At 39.9% G+C, this 23,493-nt stretch overlaps 1 long non-coding RNA gene across 1 annotated transcript; it reads left to right on the top strand.

Moving 5' to 3' along the window:
* Nucleotides 1-11,194: 11,194 nt before the first annotated feature.
* Nucleotides 11,195-22,399, top strand: LOC122810879. Its single transcript, XR_006366139.1, has 3 exons — nt 11,195-11,382; nt 11,766-11,822; nt 22,060-22,399. It is a non-coding gene; the product is annotated as an uncharacterized LOC122810879 (long non-coding RNA).
* The last annotated feature ends 1,094 nt before the right edge of the window (nt 22,400-23,493 follow it).

Below are 23,493 nucleotides of genomic sequence, written 5' to 3'. Positions count from 1 at the left end.
ATGAGCAGTCTTATGCCAAAGTAACTAGCAAGTTTTAATATTTAAAAATTGACTGATTAAAATTGTAAGATTGGCTGTCTGATTTATGTGTGATTGCTCTTTCTGCTTCCTACTAAGAAAATATATTTTTATTTCTGTGTTTAGTGGCATCCTTTATTTTCATCGGGATATTGCTGATTTTAACTCAACCTGCACTTAAATGATGAATAGATATTCAGATTATTTGATTTAAAAATCAAAGGTTTATGGCATAAGGGTCTTTCTTATGACAGTAACTGGAAAGGAAACAGTAAGGAGGTGAAGGTGAAACTAGAAGATGATTATCTATATAATGTATATAATACAAAAGTCACTGGACATTTTTTGCAGCCAGGAATTCTGATTTTTTGAAGTCATGGGTGTTGCAGAAACGAGTCATGGATGGGTGGATGTTAGGCACAGTCAGACAACACTGACAGGTGATGTATGTGTGTGTTGGCACTTTTAACAAGCATGAAAAAAAGGATGTATACCTGGATGTCTAAAATTATCAGATAGATAGTGTATCAGCAACTTTCAACCAATAGATAGTTTATCCACTTGTGACTCACCAGTGTCAAGCTACATTCTGACTAATTACATTGAGTAAAGACTGGAGCCACTATCTTATTTCACATTCATCTTTCAAGCTGGCCTTCCTGGTTTACAGTGGAATAATGACTACTATCGCTGTTATCACCAAGGTACTGGACATGCAGGATGGTTACACATAGGCAGGTAACATGTAATTTTTTATGTCTTTCCATTCATTGGTTGCAGTATGCTTTACATTTGGGATTCCCTGCCTTGGGTAATGTGATGTCTGGCCAGTATACAAAAGCCTACTGTTGCTTTAAGGTACATCAAACATCACACACACAGGACATAAAGGTAACTTCTGGACATACTATCCTTATAACTTATTTGCTGCCAGTCCGAACACACCTCTCAGTTGTCGGTCTGAACATCTAAGTCTTTACCACCAGTTTGAATGCATCTTTAGTTGGCTGGTTTAAATGCCTCCATTTTGTTTGCTGGTATTAAGCCATTGCAGAGAAGAACCCCATTGGGGTTTTGTTTTTTCTTGGCTTTTTTGTTGCTTCTGGGGGTTAATGTCATCCAGGAAGGGTAAATGACAGTGTGGGTGACAGATTTTATATAAAGACAACCATGGTAAGTGTTTATTCTGTCTAGGAACCTCTCTTAACCCTACAAATTGTTCTATTTATTAGGCTTTCATACCAAAGACCCTGTGTAGTAGGCTTTCTTCCCTTGCTTTGTATCTTGAGAATCAGCGCCTTAAGCTTCTCGCTAAGGGTACCATGTAAGAAACTTCTGCCCTGAGGGTCAGCCATTACTGAAGAAGAAGGTTAAAAAACTAAGACTGGTTTCTTCCTCTATCAAGCCTCTGATGGGCATTTCTCCCATGGTCAGTGAGAACCCAAAGCTTACCTGGCTTTGTTGTCAGATTCTTCTGTTGTGACTGGGTTTAGAGGCCAGAGAGGCATCCATTTCTGATGTTCAGGGGTAACCACAGTTGATTATTTCTGAGGGCCCTAGGAGTGTTCCACATGTTTTAGTTAGGGAAAATTTTCCTACTACTGTTATTGAATGCTATCCTTGGTCAGAGCCTTCTATGTTTTATATGTTTTATAGGGCAGACATTCCTTTAAAGAAGAAGAAGAAAACTAAACATGTTTCTCTTGCTCATAGGAATCCACAGGCTAAGTGGCAGGCCTTTACCCAGGATTTGTTTAATGCTTTGATGGCATTAAAATCTCCTCATGGGGCTTCTGTTCCAGCTCCACCTTGGTCCTCTACTCCCCTTAAAAGGCCTGGGGAACAGGATTCCTCTGAAGAGGAGTTGGTTTCTGATGAGGAATCCCTTGCTTACTCCTCCTAAATTCCTTCTCCTTTGGTCTATGGGTCAAACGAGGAGGAATCTAATAGTCCTGATACTCCTTTTTATGAGATTTCCTTTGAGGACACAATCTCCAGGATGATGGAATTTTTTAAATGGGATTGTGCTCAGGTTTCTAAAATCCATAATGGGTATTATGAGTTGCTGCAGATGGAATCTCCGAAACCCTTCTGCTATTCCTCCTGTTTTGGCTGCTTTGTTGAATGCTTTTTCCAATGCCACTAAAGCTTCTGATTCTTTTCAAGAGCCTGATAGGTTTTATAGAGTGCCTGAAGATTGTAACTTTTGTATAATGTCCTGCTGCTGATCCCTCAGTGGTGTCTGTAGCCTCTGAAAAGCCCTCTCAATTGTTTCCATCCCCAAGTTACTGCCTTGTGATAAAGACAGCAGAACCATGGAATGGCTTAGTATTTGGTAAGATATACACCTCCACTACCCTGACTTTTAGGGCTATTAATTATCAGTCCCATATATCCAGGTATGTGTTTGCTTTCCTTTCTCATACTTGTCACCTCATTTCTGATCTCCCAGACTCTGAGGTTAAAACTTCTGCTCTTTCCTTGTTAGGGACTTCCTCTCAAGTGGACCTTCATTCTATCAAGGTTAGTTATCATGCAGCAGATACCTCTTCTAGGACTACTACTTTTGGTTCAATGATGAGAAGGTATTCTTGGCTTATGCTTCAACCTTTACCTGATAATATCAAGGCTAAGTTTGTGGATGCTCCTCTTGATAATAAACATTTGTTTGGGGAAGCCGCTGCTAGTTTAAGTCCATTCAGGATAAGGGGAAGGCCTTACTGGAACTCTCAAACATGTGTTTAGCTCTCCTGTGCCTATATTTAAGAGAAACTACCCCAATAAGCCAGCCTTTCTTAGAAGGCAATCTCACCCTCCTACAAAGGGCAAAAATTGTGACAAGTGGGCTCCTGCTGTTAAGGGTACTCAGACTTCAGGGATTCATACGTCTTCCTTTCCTGATAAACCAGGTGCCGTATGAATATCCATCTCTTCCCAGTTACATTACACTCCGTCTTTCTCTTTCTCTTCCTGTTTGGCTTCAGATTACTCAGGATTCTTGGATTCTCTCCATTATTTGCAGAGGTATGTCATGGTGTGGAAATCCTGGCCCCCTTTTATGAGCATTCCTCAGCCTCCTCAGGAACAACTTCCTTGTTTCCCAGAGGTTCTTTGAGACCTTTTGACTCAGTCTAGTATTCAAGAGGTACCTATGTCCCAAAGGTGGAGGGGGTTTTACTCCAGGATGTTTCTAGTACCCAGAAAAGAGGCTTCTTGGAGACCAATTCTAGACCTGTCTCATCTAAACACTTTTCTGAAGGTGCCCACCTTTTGGATGTTGTCCCTTCAGACTCTGCTTCTTATTTTGCTCCATTAGACCTATATGGTGTTTCTGGATGTCAAGGATGCTTGTCTCCATATTCCAATCTATCCTCTTCAGGAAGTTTTGGCATTTCTCTGTTGCTTCCTGGCATTTTCAGTTCTCTGCTTTTCCCTTTGGTCTTTCCACTGTCCCAAGGGTATTCACCAAATGCCTTGCTCCTGTGATTGCTTTTTGCAGGCTTCAGGGGATCCACGTTTTCCTTACTTGGAAGACTTCTTGAGTCGGCATCCTCTCCTTTTGAAAAATCTTCATTTTGCCATTTCCCTTCTTCAGAGCCCGGGGTTCACAATAAACTTCAAAAAGTCTTCTCTAACTCCTTCTCAGGATCATGTCTTTCTGGATTGCAGGATTCAGAAGGTGCCTATGCTGGCATCCCTGCCTACTCCAAAAGCCTTAACTCTCATTTCTTTCTTTCAAATTCTTCTTCCTCTAGTTTCCGTTATAGCCAGAGATTTTCTGAGAGCTCTGGGTTTCATGGCATCCACTATTCCTTTTCTTCCTCTGGCCAAACTCCACATGAGAAAGTTTCAGTGGTTTCTGAAGTCAGTGTGGCTTCAACATGCACATCCTGTAGAGTTTATAGTTACTCTTCTTCCTTGTCTCAAGAAGGAACCTCTCTGGTGGAATCAACAATTGTCCCACATTCCAGGACTGCCTTTTCAACCCCAGCTTTCCTCTCAGGAGCTGTTCACAGATATTTCAGATGTGGGATGGGGAGCAGCTTTTGGCTCGCTAAAGGTACACGGGGGTGTGGGTGCCTCTTCATCAGAAGGAGCATGTCAGTGTTAAATATATGATAGCTCTCATGCTGGCTCTTCAGGCTTTTCATCCTCTCTTCATCCCAGGGCCTCTCAAGGTATTCACAGATGATACTGCAGTGATGTGGTATATAAGCAAACAGAGAGGAACAAGATTTTACCTTCTTTGCTGGTTGGCACTCCTGGTATGAAATATTGCTGTCCAATATCAAGTGACTTTTCAGGCAGTTTACACCCCTTCAGGTCAAAACATTGTGGCAGGCACTCTGAGCAGGTCCTTAATTCAATCCCATGAATGGATGCTTCACAGGCATGTGTTTCTGGACATTGTCCACCATTGGAGTACTCCTCAAGTAGCTCCATTTGCCTCCCCTCTGAACAGACAACTTTCTTTGTTTTGTGCCTGAGTCCCAGGTCCTCTGTTGTGGAAGATGAACACCCTCTCTTTTTCTTGGAAGGGGGATGTTTCTTTATGTATTCCCTCCCCTCCGTCTCATTCCAAAAGTCCTGTACAAAATTCAACAGGATGCTGCCAAAGTCTTGGTGACTCCCTTTTGGCTGCAACAGCATTTAATTCCCCCCTCTTCTGCATTTATCTAAGTGCAATCAATCATCACAAGTTACCTCACAGGGTGAATCTACTCACATAAGATAAGGGATCTCTCATCCATCCCCACCTGCCCACTCTTTAGCTGACACTGTGGGTGATAGGATTTTGATTCCATATAGACACATTTTTTCTGAGGATGTGCTGAGGGTCCTGCAGGAGGTCAGGAAGACCACTACTAGGAAATCCAATTTATGCAAATAGATGATGTTTTCTGTTTGGTGCCACTCTTGTAATCTGAACCCACTTACTGTGGATGTTCGTTTGGTTGTCTCATTTGTGTGAATTGCTCAATGCTGATTTGGCCTACTTTTCTATCAAGGCCTACTTATCAGCTCTGTGCTTGTCTGCCTTTATCTCCTCCTTTAGCTACTAGTTTTGAGGCTAAACTATTCCTTAAATGTGTCCTTCATATTTGACCTCCAAGGAAGCTTGTTCCTCCTCCCTGGGATCTTAATTTTGTTTTGGAGAAGTAGACTCAGGCTCCCTTTGAGCCTGCTGCTTCAGCTTCCTTGCAGCATTGTTCTTGGAATTTTGTTGGCCCTTACTTTTGCCAGACAGGTGTCTGAGCTTCAAGCCCTTATGTCTTGCCCTTCTTTTTTGGTATTTCATAAGAACAGGGTGTCCTTGCATACTAATCCTTCTTTTATGCCCAAGGTGGTTAATGAGTTGTCACTTAGTCTGTTCATTTACCTACTTTTTCCCCTCTCTGCACTCTGCCAGTGAGAGGATGCTGCATACTTTGGATGTGCATAGACAACACAGATTTTATTTGGTTAAGACCAAGTCTATTAGAAATTCTGATCAGTTGCTTCTTTTGTTTCATCCTAGGTCTCTAGGTTTAGTTGTATCCAGGCAAACTATTTCTTCTGGGATCGCAAAGGCTATTTATTTTTGTGATCCCTTCCTTCTTCTGCAAAGCCTCATTCTGCTAGAGTTGTGGCTTCTGGTGCTTTTGTCAATAGGTTGGATACTAACCCTATTCTTAAAGCAGCTACCTGGACTTCTCTGCATACTTTTACCAAGCACTACAAGCTGGATGGAATTTCCAGAGCTACAGCTGGTTTTGCTAGGGCCATTCTTCATGGCTTCCTATAAGGCTTCTGTTCCTTCCACCTCACAAGTTTCTTTTTGAGCTTCGGGACTCTCTGAAGTGTAAGGAATGCTGCAACCAGTGAATGGAAGGACATAGTACAGTTGAGTAAAATCTTACCATAACAGTAGATCTGCTTTCCTTCACTTTTGCAGTATTCACTCACTCCCTCCTCCCCCCTAGTCCTTTTTCCTTCCTGGATGTACTGGTTATCTCTTGGTTTTCCTTGGACTGGTGCTCCTATTGGGGCAATCATTTCCGAGGATGGTACATCCAGATGTCACCTTTATGCCCTACACTATGTGAGGAGCATGTGTGTGACATTAAGCATACCTTAAAGCAACAGTAGGCTTTGGTATACTAACCAGACATCAGGCTATCCAAGGCAGGGAAGCCCAAGTATAAGGAATACTGCAAGAGCAAAGGAAAGGACATCTACTGTTATGGTAAGATTTTTACACAACTGTATTTTTTTTTTGTGCAGCTCCATGTATGTTTGGGGCACAGTGCAAAATAAAGTAGAACTAGTTTCATAAATGTGACAACATTCTGCTACTTTGCAGGGGTTCTACTATGAGTATTCAGAACATTGTAACTTATTTCGCAGTTGCTTGGCAGCTATTGCCTTTAACTGACAGCTGGAGTAAACAAATGTTCATAGCACCTGTCCTCAAGCTTGTCAAGTTAAAACAAATTTGCAGCACATGAGAGACCTTGGAACCTTATGTGATAAATCCCTTCCCTTTGATCACCCTGTAGCAAGTAGCTAATCGCCAAAGGAATATAATCAAGATCTAATTAGGTTTATGTCCCCCTTATATTCCCCATTGGCCAGTTATAGAATACAACAGCCCTCTATACCTTACCAGATACATCACACAAGTGCAAAGACCATAGAAATCCTTAAGCTACTAGAAATTCTGTTTCCTTTCTGTGTCATATAGACTCTTCAGATGAGACATAAGACTTGCCTTCTGTGTTAGCAAGGGACCGAGTAATCCCGGATCTCTTGTACCGTCACAATTCACACAGTTCCACAAACAGAAGAAACAGTGATCTAAATCTGTTTCAGCAGACTAATAAAAGCAAGATGGACAGACAGATTGTTTATTCAATGTCTCCCCCAAATCTGGAATAGAATCCCCTGCAGATCTAACAGAATGATACACTGAGTAATTGGGTCAATGTTTATAAATTCACTCCAGGTTTAATGGGTTTAGCCCTCCTTGAAAGGGGGGTACAGTCTAGGGCAATAACAAGGGGTAATTAATGGTTGCAATCCACAGTTCCTTCAACTTTCTATGATTCTAAGAAATATTAAAAATAATATTTGAATACTTGCAGAAGCCAAGCCCCCACCTCCAGATTTCCTCAGATGAAAGTAGGCTTTATTCCCCCACCTCCTACCCCCTAACTTTATGCACAATGAATTCTCTGTATTTAAGAAAAACAGAAACCACTGACAGACAATGAAAAGTACGTGTCTCTCTCTTTCTCAGAGAGGCTGTAAGATTGCAATACAAATTTTACAACAGCTCCTATATACTACATACCACCTGGCAGCTGAGAATAGTAATTCTTCCTTTTGATGTACTGGACAACATATAGAGCATGTGTGCCTTGGTAGAAATGTGGGTGCAATTACTGGCCACAAAACCTCAGAGAAATTACCTATGTCACAGAGAGCCTACATAATGAAGGTTATTTCATTTGCTTTCTGTGTAAACCAAATGTCTTTCCCCATGCTGTTCAAAATCACATTAAGGACTGCTGTTGGACTCATGAGACCACCTCCTGTGAAGCATCTAATATGTCCTCTGTCAGATGCTAAACGGTGTCTAAGTAGATATGGTTAATGAAACAGAAACCTTTCTGTCCTTTGGAAGTGGAAGTCCATGCATTCCACTTGATTTTATATGAGAAAATTGTCTGTCTTCTAGCTCCCATATGAGGTTTCTGTCCACAGGTTAACTGTCATCTATGTTCCAGTCATGGAATTGATGGCATGCCAGCCACTGATGGACTCTCCTGTGATATGGAGGGAGGCAGCGCACTGGCTATGAAAGTGGCCATTACATATACTGACCATTAAGGGAGATATTTCTCTTAGAGCAAGTGATACACTTAGTTTATTGCTCCAGATAATTTTCTATGCTTCTGAATCGCACTGTCATGTTTGATTTTGTCATTTGCACACAAGATTGTAATCTTTACTATAATAAACTAATTTTAATGCTATTATGTTGCCATTTGCATGTGATGCATACCTCACTATTTTTTGCCTAGCAGCATTGTTGCCTCACAGCAAGAGGTTCTCCTGTTCGATTCTTGGCTTGGGTTGGGAGTGCCTTCTGTGTGGAGTCTGCATGTCCTCCCTGCGGTCGAGTGGGCGTTGGAAAGATATGCTTTGAATGGGCGTGCCTTCGTTGAAGGTTGGGAGTCGGGCTGACAACTCAACACTATAAAAAACAACTGCCAATCATTAGTGAACCGGAGTTCCGCTATGGCAACCCCTAACCCGGAAAAGACAAACAACAACAACAGTTGTGCTCCGAGTAACTCTGAATCATCCCATCCTCATGCATCACTACTCACTGTGCTGTTTCAGTTTATGCAATGCACTCTTTTGGGCTGACTACATCATAGCATCTGCAAAATGTCTGACTGATATGCTGTTACCTGAAATGTGACTGTATAGATTACCAATTGTACAAATTTGCAAAGAACCCCTTTTCAAAAGTAGTCCCATCAAGGCAACACTATACATGCCCAAGATGTACAAATATTAGCAAACATTTGGTATGAAAAACAAAGTAAATACTTATAAAGGTACTGCTTGTAGTATGGATAATATAGCAATAACCCACGCCTGGGTGTGGGTAATGCTGGATTTACCCACGGTTGGCGTGGTTTGGTCCCGAGGCGAAGCCGAGGACCAAACAAAGCCAACCGTGGGTAAATACAGCATTACCCACACCCAGGCGTGGGTTATTGCTATTATACCATGACATCATTTAAGAAAATAAACCATTACTTTTCTTAAATAATGGCATAGTATAATGCCTGTTTGCTGCCCTTCCGCAGATGTCTGGCATCCGCGACAGTTCTGATGTACTGCGCGCCTGCGCAGTACATCAGAGCTGTGGGCAAAAGCAACGGAGAAAGCAAGATCTCCGTTGCTTTTTTTTTAGTGTTTCGCTATGTTAAATGGGTTTAACATAGCGAGACAGCTTCAAAATAAGCAACGGAGATGTCCGTTGCTTATTTTAAAACTGTCTCACTATGTTAAACTCATTTAACATAGCGAAACACTAAAAAAAAGCAACGGAGATCTTGCTTTCTCCGTTGCTTTTTTTTAAAACCTGTCTCGCTATGTTAAATGGGTTTAGCATAGCGAGACAGCTTTAAAATAAGCAACGGAGATTTCCATTGCTTATTTTAAAGCTGTCTCGCTATGTTAAACCCATTTAACATAGTGAGACAGTGTTTTAAAAAGAGAGTTATACTAATGGAAAAAAGTCCGGGCGACCGGACCTTTTTCCATTAGTATAACTCGATTTACAACGGGCACGCTGGCCAATCAGCGTGCACATTTTGGAATAATAATGGGGGGTCATGGTATAATATTTGCTATTCCCTTGCTATTATAATCTGATATTGGGGACATTGTACTGAAAACGATATAGCAGAAGTATGGGTTCACCATATAAATACCTATATGGTATAGACTTTTTTTCTCATTACAGTGAAAACTTACTGAGTTCATTTATTTGCCATGACATGTGCTTTCAAGAAATAAAAAATTGAACTTGCCAAATTAATGGTATGGGTTACAAGCACTTTAGGATTGTTATAACTTCACCATCTTCCAAGTTTAAATGCTTATACATGCACTGCCTGATAAAACTTTGGACCAATGCATTTGGCATTGCATTAGGCTATGGTAGGGTACATGGTCAAAAGTCTTCAGCAAAGTAAACAGCTGTGGAGTAGAATAGCAAATGCCTACAACTCACTACACAACTAATCAAGGCTAAATAGTTGGTACAATCTTCCATGGCCTCGATGTCTACTACACTCATTACTATAATAATATACTATTTTTATTTATTGAATAATTTAAACATGAAATTAAGCTGGTCTTTTAAGACAAGTGTTATGGTGTGTGTCCCCAGTATAATTCACTGAATATTTTTCACACTGTCCTTGCTGCTTTAAGCAAATAATATATATTTTAACTACATGGACTAAAGATTATTCCACTCAGAAAGTGACTACCAACACCATGTATTTGCATATATGTATGCATATTCAGATCCATAGCAAAGCAGGACAAACAAGGTGACTGTTACTGGGTGCAAGCTTTTGGGGGGGGTGATTGGCAGTGAAGAAGTGTTCATCAGTCTGCACATAAGAGGCATAAATACTTGTTGAACATCTAGGTGTGAGTGTATTTTCGGAAGTCATTTAAAAACATGATATTAAATTTCTCAAACCATAGTCGCTTATATGACTTGCTTTGTGTGTGTGTGCATTAGGAAGCGTAACACGGATCAAGTACATCTTTCTGGTACAGTCACTACTGGCTTTTTATTTTTGGTCCTTAATTCTGGAACTTTTCTTTTTGAACTTCAAGTTTGGTTGCAGGACCATTTGGGGGGTTTACCCAGGGCACCAACTGACTAAACTATAACTCTGAGTTTATTTATACTGAAATTACAGGTTTCCACTGAAGTCTTGTAAATTGCTAATGCTGTGTCTGGAAAAAGAATATCAGAGTTTGGGCCTGAAAAAGAGAAAGCTTAATCTTTGATACAGTCATTTGTTTCTTTTGAAATCAGTGATTGTTTTTCAGGGTGGGATGAGTTAAATGACTCCAGACAGAACTAGAGTCTCATGGGTAGGACTGTGGATATTAGTTGTGCCCAGTAATGGAATCGCTAAAAAAATTCTCACTTGGTTAATTTCCAATAAATGTCTTAAGGAATATGGGAATACTGCCAGACTAACTTGACAGTACCATGCAACTACTGCTGTCTGGCTGGAGTACCTCACAGATATTTGTCCCAGCAAATATATTTCTCGAGAGTAAATTAACCTGTTTTTGACATGCAGACATTCACAGATGTACAGCAAGACAAAAAAATATTATGGATACAACATTGTAAAAAATTTGACAGTAGTCAAAGGGTTAAAGAACTTTTTCGCACCAGCAAATGTATTTGGTTATCCAGATTGACTGCTACAATTGTCAGCCTAGGTTAATCAAGGTTCTGAATTCCTGTCACAGGTGAGAATTATAATTGGCAGATGGCATGCAGCATTATCTTTCTAGTGCATTCTTGCTATTTGAACAAAGCTCTCAGTTTTGTTTTTAATGAGCAGTGGTAGTGAGCTGGAAAACCAGAAGGAATATTTTCAATATATGTAATAATTCTCTTAAATTTTAAATTTTAGAGTGAGATGTTTGCAAGAGAATTATTGGAAGTCATTTAAGATATCATAATCTGAAATTACTCAAATCATAGCCACTTAAATGACTTGCTTTTAATGTGTGTCGGTGTGTTACCAAGTGCAGAAAGGAGTAAGTACAGCTTTTTCCTGCAGCCAAGATTTGTTTTAAATGTTTTTTTGCGGGGGAGGGGGAATACATAATCTATGCTAAAAGAGGGTGTTTATTATAGTACTTTGTTATACTTGTCCACATATGTATATTTCTTCAAGTATTTATTTTTGTGGGTAGAGATGTAGGCTAGAGTGTGATACTTAGAGTATGTTTGCCTTCAAGCCTCACAGTTGTACACTTAATTTTTTTTTAACTTTTAAATCGTTGGGAGAAAATGTAGGCTGCAGTGTTGCTGGTTACAGTTTAGGTTGTATTCACACTTCTTTGCTGTTCTTGAATGTATTATTGTAAATGGTGCTTGTATTTCTGAAATAGTAGCATTTTCATTTTTTTTCCTCCAGCCACCCCGCCAAGCACACACCCAAGGGCACACAAATTGTAAAAAAGCTGTTTTGAAGGTATGTTTTTATCATTTATGTATTTTGTGTAGACTTTTCTTAAGATAGGTGTAGGTGGTCAACACTTTGATCTGTAAGGCTTCAGGGACCTTAGTTCAGAAGAGTGTGTTTAGCTGGCTACAGAGCTGTTAAGAATCTTAAGTGAAATTAATTTTTGAGTCACCACTTAAAAAGTTCAAGTTTAAGAAATGGCTTACAAATAAGTTTCAACTGACTCTCTTTATAACATACTCCAAGAAACTCTTGTGCTGTTACTTTCCAGAAAAGCAGTTTATATTTATAACTTGCACATAACAAGGCTTTGAAACATCAAGTATTTATTTTTAATTTGTATGCAGGTACTTATAACTGACTGCAAAATGCACCTATACTCTGGCCCCACAAGTTTGGGCTGCATTATGAAAGATAGTTGTGGATTTTTCATGATATTAACAGATACTATATCAAGTGTTTCATTTCAGAAATGTTCTGAAAGTCAAAAGTGCACACACACACACTTCTTTAAGGTGCATGTTTTTGGCCTGTGCTTCAAATATCTAAGGTGAATTTTTTTGTGTTTTAAACTACTGTGTTTGTATAAATGGTTGAGGGAGAAGGATTTGTTTTGTAGCAATAAGTTTATGAAATTACTGGAAGAAAGGTTAGGCAGCTGTATGGCAGCTTTTTTGGTGGTACACGAGTTTAACACAAGACAGTTTAAAAAGTAAACCTTCTGACTTGCTTCTTTGTTTAAATAGGTGATTACTGCATCCTCCTGAAGAGTAAATCCTAGTGCTTTTTTTTTGGGGGGGGGGTGACTCCTGCTGAGGCTAGGCATGTTTGTGGATAGCAAATGCATTACAGCTCACAGGCACAAACAGACATGTGCCCTGTTTGGTTTGAATTTGGGGGAACTCTTGCCTTGTCTTACTAATATCTGAGACCTACGTGGAGAATAACTCTAACTAGTACGCTGTAGGATGTCTTGAATGTTAACTTCCCAAAGTACTTACTGGGTCAGGTCGTTTTAACTTGTGATGGGCATAAGAGCTGCTGTAGGACTTGATTTAATTTAGCAGTAACAGATGAAGGTTGTGCATTAGCTGTATTGTCTTAACAGACTTATAAAATAGATCTTGTTTTTGAATATTAAAACAAGTTTGTCTATGTAGCAGCAATGTCTGTGCTACTTTTATAATATAACCCTTCCTCATGAATGACTGTAGATAATCTGGCTTTTACTTAATCACCAGATGCCAGGAACAGTGATGTATAAATGTCCCTAGTATTTTGAATTGTGCCTCATTTTTCATTATGTAGCACTTTGCCTCTGGACTAATGTAGACCCCCCCCACACACACACACACACACACACACACACACACACACACATCACATATTGCAAGTTTTTGAGCAGCATGCCTCTGCCCTGAAAGAAGTCATTGGAAGTGATAGATTTAAAGAAGAATGTAACAGGTTAGCATTCTAGAAAAATTCATTAATGAATATCGGAGTCCTCTGATCATGCTAAACCGCTACTGGTTTAGCAGACTTATCCAGTTGTGGTCAACAGCTACTGGTTAGTCTGACTCGTACAGTCATGGTCACTCAATCACTGACCTTATGTCTTCTCTTTTCCATGCTTTTGATATCTGTAAATCTCATTATGCCTTACTGCTTGCTTGGTTGCTCAGAGTGCTTTACATTCTATAACCCTTCTACCCCCCCCCTCCTGTATTCTTTCTCGCTTGGTGATGCTGTAAGCTTTTCCGTGTTTTTGCATTTCCTTTGTACAGCAATTGCATGCCTTTTGTTCATAGGTACTTAGTAGGCTATGATTTGGGAAGAACCTTTAGAAGCCAAGCCATATATTGCTATGAAGGTTTAAGGCCTTATATTTTAAATGTGAGAGTGAAAGGGAAGGTCTACAAGAGGGCAGTGAGACCAGCTATGTTATATGGGTTGGAGACAGTGGCATTGACAAAAAGGCAGGAGTCGGAGCTTGATGTGGCAGAGCTGAAGATGTTAAGATTTGCACTGGGTGTGACGAGGATGGACAGGATTAGGAATAAGTATATTAGAGGGTCAGCCCAGGTTGGAAGGTTTGGAGACAAAGCCAGAGAGGCAAGATTACGTTGGTTTGGACATGTGCTGAGGAGGGATGCAGAGTATATTGGGAAAAAGATGCGAAGGATGAAGCTGCCAGGTAACAGGAAAAGAGGAAGGCCTAAGATAAGGTTTATGGATGTGGTGAGAGAGGACATGCAAGTGGTTGGTGTGACAGAGCAATATGCCGAGGACCGGAAGAAATGGAAACAGTTGATCTGCTGTGGCGACCCCTAACGGGAGCAGCCGAAAGAAGAAGATTTTAAATGTGAATAACAGAGATATGATTTACATGTGTCCCCTATCTATGAGGGACAAGGGCGTTTAAACCATAGATGAATTGGTGATTACCCATTCATTCAACCTGGTTATGTTTGAATAATAGAAGAGATCAACGTCTGTTATATTTGGAGAGGTAGATGATTTTCAAATAAGTACTAATCTCCGTGATACATATCTATTTCTCCAACCTCTTCTGCTTATGTTGCAAAAGAGATTTAGATGTCTGTGACTGTGTATTTGTCCCCATTCAACTTGTGAATTTGCAGCAGATCTGAAAGAATAGGTGTGTGTGTGTGTGTGTGTGTGTGTGTGTGTGTGTGTCAGAGATTACCCCTCAGTAGTCTGTATGATACTGAGAGGAGGGACAAGGCTTTCAGATGGTCTGCGTAGTTCTTATGTTTTAGGATCTTGATTTCCTTTATAAGAAAGTGTTGCGGGCGTCAAACATTTGGTGCGGTACATGTTGATGGTGGTACTATACTTAATGATCGCCTTGATGACTGCAGAATGCAATGGAATAATCACATCCTTGACCCTGGATGCCATAGCCTTAGTAAAAAGTTGATCTATGGAAATGCACTTTCTTACAATAGTTTTAGGTACCCAGGAATGTACTTGGTCATAACTACTGGATCAATTTTCAGGGATGTGTTGTCAATGTGAAAGTTAACAAGAGACTTCTTGTTTGTTAAAGGATATTGTTATATATTTCTTGGTTTGTGGTTTTATTACATGGTTTTGACACCAGCTGTTGATTGGGAAAGGCCCTCTTGGAGTATCTTGTTCTTTGGGGAGCTCATGATTTCACCAAGTTTACAGTCATCTGCAGACTTGATCAGCCTTAAACCATTTACAGTAGTTTTGACTTCTGGGAAATTCGTAAAATGAAGTGGTCCAAGGATGAAGGAAGGGCAGCAACTATCATCCCTATGCATGAAGTCTGCTCATCAATTGATCTGGGAATTTGTAGACCCACAACTCTGAAAGAATCATTATGGAATTAATAAATAAGGACACAGGAAACCTATGAACTATTGACCTAAGCTAATTTGGATTTGTTAAGGGCAGATCTTAATACTTAACCTGGCTGACTTCTTCCGGACTACTGAGGCAGTAGATGAGGATAAATTGGAGCACATTGCATAACTGGTCCTCTAAAAGGTGTTCAACACCATCCCATACTTGGATATCATAGATAAAATATCCCAGCTAAATGTTGGTCCATGTGTAACTTGTTGGATAACAAGGCTACTGAGGGGTGATCTCTGCCTCACACACAGGGTCTCGACCCTGGAGTACACCACTAGTGACAGGTCTTTTGAAAGTGGAACAGCCATCTACCTTAATTTCCTGGGTTCTATCTGTGAGCCAATTTACTCTTTGTTGGCTTGGGTCAAGATTTTGTATGTTAACCGTGGATACCTCTCAACTGTCCAGATTTTTGCCTCGTATTTTTAGTTTGTTCCTTAAAATTTTGGTTTTATGGCAAATTACTGGCAAATCTTTAAAGAATGAAGATAGTAAATAATGACTGTTACTTGAGTTTCAGACTTCATACCCTCCAGAAAAATCATGCTAATGCAAAACCTGTTCTATCACTTTTCTAAGTTTGTAAGATCAATATTTAAAATTTATCTGTTTTTGGATCTTTGTCCCCCCATTATTTATGACTTTGTCCAGATTACATGCTCTAAGAAGTTGAAAGGTATGCACCATGCCTTTATTCCATAACTATCCTTTTCATAGCCTTGCAAATGAGGCTGGCCAGACTTATGGGTCTATGATTTCCCTGGTCTGTTGATGTCTCATCTTTGTGTCAGGGAATTTGCTATCCTGTATTCACCCACCACAACGCCTGCTTGGAGGTTGACACTGAATACCCTCTGGAGATGGTGTGACAGGTCCTTTTTGCAGTAGGCCAGCAAACTCTCCACATTATCTGGCCCCAAAGAAGCAATGTTCTGGTTCTTGGATAGTGCATTCAGGACTTTGATTGGGGGGGGGAGGGTTGTAGATGTATTACTGATTTTTGGGCATGTAGTGGGAGAGGGAGGGGGTGAAGTTAGTCAGTCTGATGGTGGATAAATTTAACTCTGTCACCTGGATCAGAGTATGTGACATCATTTACTGTTTGATCAGGGCCCAGAGTTCCCTGTTTTGCACAGTCTTTTTTGCTTTATTTCTTTGTAACTTGAGAGTGACATTTATTTTACAAGCAATGCGCTTTTTGTATTTTACTATAGAGCCTGTTTACATTTGGGATCCACAATAGGGAGCTGTTGAATTTGGAATTACATGTATTTCACAGGGGGACAGATGCATCTATGCAGCTACTTAAATGTGTGATGTGGCGAATTATGGCACCTGATTGGAAACTGAACATGAGCCTGTCATTGCACTGCCTGGTGAGTGGTACATCAGTGTGTCTCACAATGGAATCACCTATGAATTGGATATTGGATTGTGTGGAGGTTTGCTTTATAGGCTTTTGAAATGAGACACTGACTCTCTTAATGTATATTTCAAGTTGCCTGTGTTATGTTTATAAGGTTGCTGAGGGTACTTGCTTCTAAGGTGACATTTAGGACATCTTTGTGTTTTTCTTTACTTTTAAGAGCCTCCATATCTGTAGGTTTGTGTGCTTACACATTTTTCTGCCTTTTAGTCTTTAAATCTTATAGGAAAGATGTTGTGGGGCCCATCTCCATAAGAGGTTAAAACATGTATATTTCTACATAAAGAACACACATTTCTGTAAGTGAGAACACATTTAAGCATGTGTAAATTTTCTGTATAAGACTGTACACATTGAAATGAGTAATCTCTAGTACAGTCCTGAAAGCACTCTCCTGGCATTTCATTTTAACATTTGAAGTATAAATAATGAAATCCCCAACCTGCCTGTCCTTTTAGCAGTTCATTCCCCATCCATAATGCGTCTTACAGAAACCTGGCTTAAACCTACTACTGCCGATAATGAGGCATTACCCCCGGGCTACAACATAAACTGATTAGACCAAACAGCTAAGAAGGGAGGTGGGATAGCAGTTCTTTACAAAATACATTGTGTTAATAGAGATCCAGTTCAACAGCCCCTATTTAATAACTCTTAAATCTTCATTACCAAACTGCAAATTTAACAATAATGAGTATAAATATTATCTGTGTCTACATACCCCCAAGCAATAAAATAAGCACTCTGGAAGATATCCTCAAATGGTTATCCACTACCTACCCCTTAAAAACCATTGTTCTTGGTGACTTTTACACTGTCTGGTGTACCTGCTCAGCTGAATGCCCTGTCATCCATATAAATCTGTTTGGGTTCACACAAATAATAACTTCTCCCACTAGGATTAGCAAATCCACCAACAAGGAAAGTATCTTAGATTGGGTACTTATCAATAGCCACCCAAGCTTTTATACAGCTGGGACTCTCCCTGATGACCTAGGTGATCATTCACTAACTTATATTATTAAGCATAAGGCAGAAACCCACCACAAGACTACATACAAAACAATCAGAAATAATAAAAATTTCAATCGTACTAACTTCCTAAATGAACTTAAATCAGTCAACTGGTCAAGCCTAAAAAAATCTACCACTAGATGAAACCGTAACTTTCTTTAACAATAAATTCCTGGGCATCCTTGACTCCCATGCTCCTGCACGTACTATGAAGACTAAATTTAATACTGCTCCATGGCTCAGAAAGGAAACTAAAATAAAAATCAAACTTAGAAATATAGCCTGGACTAAATGACGAACAATTAAAGCCCCCCCCTCGACCAAGTGATATATCGTCAACTTAGAAATTATACAAAAAAACCTTACTACCAGAACCTCCAATTTAAACACCAAAACAATCCCCAAAGGTTTTGGGCAGGTATTAACAGACTTCTTCATCCAGAACAATCTACCACCCTATCCCCATCAAACTACACCCAAAAATCCCCAGAAACTGTTGCCACTGCCTTTAACTTTTTCACTGAAACTATTCAGTCCTTAGCTAACCAACTTACTCCCACCCACTCTAACTCTACCACTAACACACCCACTTCTCATCCCCCCTTTTACTTCCAACCTGTCACTACCACTTTTATCAGTTCCCTTATCAAAACCTAAAACCAACCACCCTTTCTGCTGACCTCCTTCCTGCAGAGTACCTACAAAAAGCTGCCAACGCCATAGCATTCCCCATCTCTGTCCTAATCAATAGAACACTAACTGTTGGAACTATATTACTCAATGTGGAAACGTTATCCCACTCCACAAAGGTGGAAGTTCAACAAAACTGTCCAACTACAGACCCATTGCTATTCTCTCACCACTAGCCAAATTAATGGAGAAGTACGTTCATAAGCAACTTGTGGACTATCGCTTTCAGAATGGTCTGCTTGCCAGCTCTCAGCATGGCTCTGTCAACACCGTGCTACCTCTCACCCTTGGTGTCCTCAGGGCTCTATTTTAGGTCCTCTACACTTTTTTTCTGTCTTCATCAACAATCTTCATACTGCCATCCCTGATGCAACCTGCATTCAATATGCAGATGATTCTACCCTGATCTGTATGGCTTCCTCCCCTTTAGACCTTCGAACCTTAACACAAAACACATTTAACACAGTTGCAAATTGGCTCTCTAATCACTGTCTGTTGTTAAATCCCAACAAAACTAAACTGCTCCTCTTTACCCCCACCAGTAGATCCACCCCATTTTCCTTCTCCATAGCATCCAACAACAGTACCTCTATCTCTCCGGATGACCAGACTAAGCTTTTAGGAGTAATAGTGGACAATAATCTCAAATTTGATCTGCATATCAATAAAACTATAAAAAACATTAAGAAGAAGCTTGTCTCATTATATAGAAGCAAACCTTTTCTAACTCCATTAGCTAGGACTGCAATCGCCCCCTCACACCTACCCTCTACCCTTCTATATGCCACCCCCATACTCTCCAATTTGAGCAAATCTGAACTAAGTAACCTTTCTCACTGTTACAACCATATTGCCAGATTTGCCATAGGCTCAACATATAGGACACATCATTGTCAAAACCTTAGTCTTCTCAAGTGGCTAGAACTGCCTAGCCTACTTCTCAAGTGGCTAGAACTGCCTAGCCTACTTCTGTTCAATCCACTTCTAGTAGCACACAAAATTTTGTACCACCCTATCTGTGTTATCTGGAGCTTTTCTCCCCGGGCCTCTGCTGAAAATGGACATATATCCAGTCGGACTATCCCAGTCAACAAATGTAAAATAAATAAATAGTAGGCTGTAACTTAAGGTCCTTCTTAAACTTGAGCCTCAGTTAAAAGGTCAGTGGAAGATGATGACAATAAATGGGTGGTATTAACTGCAAGTCAAATAGTTGCAATTTCATTTGTAAACAACTTTTTTTAAGTATGAAAAGAAACAGTCAAGCAATTACATGTCTCTGAGGTGAGGCTACTTTATTTTTCAGTTGGAGTTTATTTACAAGTATTGCATTCCTGACTGGGAGCATAGACCTTGTATATGATGATGTTGGGTGAATTGTTCATTTTGGACAATGTTTAACAATAGTGCAAGTCAACGGATTGTGAGTCTGCGATCTTTGAAACTGACCTAATGGTTACAAAAGGTTTGTTCTATAGTTTTAACGTACCTCAATGTCTATGTGACAGCAGAGGGCATGACAATGGACCTGACTGTAATGCTTAGAACATTATACAAAATGCTCATTGTATATGCACACTTTGTTTAGTGTATTCTGTGTTACTGTAGTCTATTTTGCATCACACAACTAAGCTCACTACTGCTGATTTATGGTTATGTGTAATGTCCAACCCAGCAAACCAAAAGCTCAACCAGAAATTGTTGTGCTTGTATATTGAGGCAAGGTTCACAGATAAGTTTAAGGTAAGCTCAAGTGATATTCCATGGCAGGTTTTAGATAATTATGCAGTCATTTTGATATGGCCTTAAGTTGGAGGTATTGCAGTAGTAGTAGTTGACTGCACTGAGCCATCTTAATATTAACAGTCTGACAACAGAGCTGAGTAATACAAGTTCTGGGTATGCGCTAAAGCTTTTTAAATAACTTTATTAAAGCCATCACATTTTTCATCATGAATTGGGGGGGGGTGCTGAGAAAGACAGGGTATCAAGTAATGGAGCAAACATCTGTCATAGGTAAGTACTAGGCTAGCTGCCCTTACAGGCCTTTTTAAGCTTGGCCAGTTTCCCTTTTCGTGCTCAAAATAACTTATCCCATTTGGCTTATTAATTGGCCTTACCCCTCCCATGGTCCAGGAATTATATATTACCCCAATGAGAATTACTGGGATAATATCCTAGGTAAGGGATCTATGCATAGTATAAATCATGTTGTTGCTGCCTTTGTCCATGAGTAGTTCAAGGCACTTTCCTGGGGTACATTTTCTGTTTCCCATCCATAACTCTAAGTTGCACTTGAATATGGACAGAGATGAACCTTGTTTTATGTAGAAGGGAAGTCTTCCCCACAGCAGCTGTATCCTCTCTAAGATACACCAGTCCCCCCAAACCTTTCCATTCATGTTGCAGAAAAGGTTTAGATTCCTAGAACTATTATTTCTGATGCCATTTGACTTGCTGATAAATCCATCAGTAATGGGTTAGAAAATGCCTCGTATGCCAGACACAGGTCAGATATTAGCAAGTCTGTAAGATACAGGCATAACTCTGAGTCTGTCCTTGTAGGACATGTTGTTTAGGCATTGTATCCCTTTAGTAAGGAATGTCTCTGGGCATTCCAGTTGTTGTATGTGTCTGAACAGATACATGCCAAAGGTGGCATTAAATCCAAGGACTGACCTAATTTGGGTGGAGTAAAAGAGGACAAAAACATCTTTGATCTAGGCTGAGTAAAGTGGGATAATGACAGCCTAAGATCTAGGCACATTTGTGTATAAGCTTTATAATATAGAAGGACTGGCTAACAACAATAGACACACGGTAGTCAGAAGATAGGTCACTGCCAACGTAAATTCCCAAATTCTGAGCTACTGAGTCAGCTCTTAGGGGCTTATTGACAAGTTGGTAGTTGCTTATGTTAGACTTCTCCCTGAAGGATACACCAATGCATTTAATGGCATTTAATTTCAGTCCGTGATTTTTGTCACCAATCTGCAGGATATCTGTCATTTGGGCATTCCATGACTGGTCCTAGCTTGCAGCCATTTGCAAACTTGGTCAGAGCCCTTTAGTATTAGCTTTTACTTCTGAAAAGTAGATGCCAAACAGGAGAGGTCCAACACAGAACCCTGGGGGACTGCACTGGTGACTGGAATCTTTGTGTAAGTAAATTCCATTATTTTGATTACCTGCATCCTATCTGTGAGCCAGTTGGTAATCGGTGGGGGGGATGACATAGGGGCATATTCCCAGTTTATTTAGCTTTTCTAATATGCCAGAGTGAGGAGTGGTCAAAGGCTTTGGCCATGTGGAGGTATGAGGTGTGCATTATTTTGCCTTCATCCATTCTTTGGTGATCTTTTCAAAGAATCCACCAGGCTGAGTAACCATAACTTGCCCTTGACAAATCCAGACTGAGAATGGTGCATTATTTGGAAATTCCCTGTGGCCTGATTGATTATTTCCATGATAAGTCTTTACATGACTTTGCATATGCAGCTGGTCAGAAGTACGAGTCTATGGGTCTGACTGTTCAGCCCTTGCTGTAGAATGGAAATGTACACAAATTGGGTTAAAAGGGCTTTCTAACCTGCAGAAGACTGCTGTAGAATGTTGATATTGCACACATGCTTAGACTGTACTTTTTTATAAAGAGCCAATTTATCACATGGACTGTGAAGTGAATTTTTTTTTTTTTTTTTTTTAATGTAGCAGTTTGTGATCTGCAAGCAACTCAAAGGATCCTGGGGTGAAGCCTACAAAGGTAGGGTAGATTTCATTTCTGAATTTAGCTGAGGGTCTCTTAATCCATCACTATACAGATCTGTTTCCTGGTTTGATATGGTCTAAAGTGGACATAAGTGACAGTAACATGTCTTCCTTTCTGTAACATTTCATGCACCCATTTTAGTGCTGTCATTTAAATTTTAAGAGTGAACTATTAACTGCTGCTGGAGTTTTCTGCATTGTCTTTGAGATTCACTGACTATAGCTGTAACTTGCAGAGGTGCATCAGCTTGGCATAACTTTGCATATCTGGCTGTATCCTGGACTTAGAGGATCTTGAGGTACCTTGAAGTGGTACTGCTTTTAATGGATTACATTTCTAATCCTACCTTCGTGCCATGAATATGAATATGCATTTTTAATGTAATTCAAAACTGGCTTATTTCTGTCTCCGTTGGTGACACACAACCTTTTAAAGATGTCTGCTAAGCAGTTTCATAATGTTAATGCTTTCATTGACCATATTTACTGGCTAAGAATAGGAAACTTTTGTGCTGCAGAGCTTCGCATTTGTGGCATAAGCAAAGGCCCTGCTAGGCATAATCACCTGTGATATTGAATATTAACTTTATCAGGCTACGCAAGTGCATTAGCAGCTTTTAGAATATGGTTTTATAGCAGGCTATCTTATTTTAACTTTGGTGTGGTATTGCATATTCTCTGTTACTTGTGCTTTGAGCAGCAATGGCTTCCTGACACAGTTAAGTACAGCACTCTGCCACACAATGAAGTGACTTTAAATATACAGTTGTGATAACATCTGGCATTTAATGTTATGGTTGTGTTTTCCTGGTTAACTTGTCAGATGTGACTGCTTGGCTGCTATCAATTTGCATCCAGTCTTGAATGAGGTATAACTGTTAAGTATTGTATATGCACCGCAAATGCTATATGGGTATTCTCAAACTTTTACTGTACATGAGCAGTGATATTACTCCGGAAGCTGAAAAATGAGATCTTGCAATGCAACTCCATTGAGTTATGAGCCCAGGAAGAAGACCATCATACCTTTTAGTTGTCTACAAGTATTCTGTTTAGCTAGGTATATGTAAGCATGAAAAAACTGGTTTGGGATCTGCACCACTTTTAGCAAAAGGAGGATCTTTGCAGCCATTATACACTCAAGTTCCAGTTCTACAGGTTCATGAAGATTCCTGGGATTGAAGAGTCATCTAAACAGGTAAGTGTAATCTAATTTTCTGTGTATTGACTTTTTGTACCAGAAATGTTTGTGGTTGTGTATGTGGAGTCCATATGATTTATTGCCTTTTTGGGGTCCTAACTCCAGGCTCAATGTGAAGGTCAGAGTTGCTGGTCAGGAAGCAGGAGGTTTGTGTGCAATAACTTGTTACCTTTGGT

Source organism: Protopterus annectens, chromosome 9.part0 (genome assembly GCF_019279795.1).
Source record: "Protopterus annectens isolate FY-2018-M chromosome 9.part0, PAN1.0, whole genome shotgun sequence".
In the NCBI taxonomy this organism is placed as follows: domain Eukaryota; kingdom Metazoa; phylum Chordata; order Ceratodontiformes; family Protopteridae; genus Protopterus; species Protopterus annectens.
Note: the sequence above shows the minus strand (reverse complement) of the source record. Positions and strands in the feature narration are given on the sequence as shown.